The sequence below is a fragment of the Fulmarus glacialis genome, unplaced genomic scaffold (assembly GCF_000690835.1).
Source record: "Fulmarus glacialis isolate BGI_N327 unplaced genomic scaffold, ASM69083v1 scaffold20959, whole genome shotgun sequence".
NCBI lineage: Eukaryota > Metazoa > Chordata > Aves > Procellariiformes > Procellariidae > Fulmarus > Fulmarus glacialis.
In genome coordinates, this window is record NW_009234145.1 from 2765 (window position 1) to 3023 (window position 259).

The following is a 259-nucleotide window of genomic DNA, read 5'->3' on the forward strand; positions in this document are numbered from 1 at the left end:
GGGGGGGAGCGCGGGTCTGCGTCGTCTGGGGGGCCCGGGGGGCCGGTGGCAGCGGCTGCCATGGGGAGGGTGCAGGTGGTGGCAGCGGGGAGCAGCGAAGGGCGGCGGGTCTCTGCGCGTCTCCTGCTTCCCAGCGCGGCTCTGCGGTGCCCTGCCGACGGTGGGGTGCTGCTCTCCGCAGTGCCTGCCAGCCTTGCTAGAAACAGTGTTTTCTGCATGGTGTCAGCTCGGCAAGAGTCACTGGAGTGCGGGGGGCTCA